The 1,215-nt window shown below is 38.4% G+C and overlaps 1 pseudogene; it reads left to right on the top strand.

Moving 5' to 3' along the window:
* Nucleotides 1–349: 349 nt before the first annotated feature.
* LOC120609898 (uncharacterized) lies at nt 350–468 on the top strand (annotated as a pseudogene).
* The last annotated feature ends 747 nt before the right edge of the window (nt 469–1,215 follow it).

The raw sequence follows: 1,215 nt of genomic DNA, 5'->3' as shown, positions 1-1,215 counted from the left end.
GTCAAGGAGGCTGGGCCAGCGTAGGAGGCCAGACTATCAAGGGCTTTACTTTACAAACAAAAAACCACTTCCTGCCCTGACTGAGAGTAAAGTCCAGGACATAGAATGTCTGCATATGGTAACTGTAGATTCTTATTAGCAGACATCATCTCATAACTCTTGGATCTGGTTAAGAGTTGTTTCTCCCTCTATATTTGAATGATAAAATAATTTGTGGTCATGGTAACCTCTGCAGTATTTTAGATTTATTAAGCCACAATGGCCTGCTAAACATTTTTCATACATTATCAAACTTGTGCCATGCATAGATAGGTCAGGTATATAAGTGACTTCCAAAAATAAGAAATAAGTCTATGGCCATGCCACCCTGAACAAGCCCAATCCTGTCTGATCTTGGAAGCTAAGCAGGGTCAGGCCTGGTTAGTACTTGGATGGGAGACCACCTAGGAAGACCAGGTTCTGTAGGCGTAAAAAATTTTTAAAAATTAAAAAAAAAATAAGAAATAAAATTAATATTGGCTGAAGTGTTTGCTTTGTGATAAAAAGAAGCCCCAAAGAAAGTAATTCCAGGTTTATATGCCAATCGACTATGCCACTAGCAGCCCAAGTACTTTCCATGTTTCAACTCTGTCATTTTCAGTGTATGGCTTTCAAGCTCATGGTTGCATGACAGATGCTGCACGTGCAAGCACTGTATCTGTGTTCCAGGCAACAGAGAGATGGGCAAAAGACTGAAGGATCTCACTACCTAGTATATTTATCTTAAACATCTTTTCGGTAGCCCTAAAGCCTTCAGCTTAAAATACGTTGGCTCAAACTGGGTCACAAAGACACTTCTAATTGGTAAGAAGTCTAAGAATTTTAGTATTTTAAGTTTCTTCCTCCATAACAGAGAAAAGAAAGGCAGAAGCAAAAATCATTCATGTCTTTAATAACTATATTAGTCAGGATTCTTTGGAGAAGCAGAGAAGCAGAACCAATAGGATATTCATCTATCTATCTATCTATCTATCTATCTATCTATCTATCTATCTATCTATCTATCGAAATTTAGTATAAGGAATTGGCTCAGTGTGATAAGGAAGACAGTCAAATACAGTTATAAGAGGGAGCTACTTATGGTTGCACCACCAGAGAAGGCCTAAGGAAGAGCATTGGTTGATTCTCCTTGAGCCACATATCCATCTTTGTACCAATGAGCACAATCATGAGGTT

Source organism: Pteropus medius, unplaced genomic scaffold, assembly GCF_902729225.1.
Source record: "Pteropus medius unplaced genomic scaffold, Ma_sr-lr_union100, whole genome shotgun sequence".
NCBI classification, from domain to species: Eukaryota; Metazoa; Chordata; class Mammalia; order Chiroptera; family Pteropodidae; genus Pteropus; species Pteropus medius.
The sequence above is the reverse complement of the archived record's forward strand: the minus strand, read 5'-3'. Positions and strand labels throughout refer to the sequence as shown.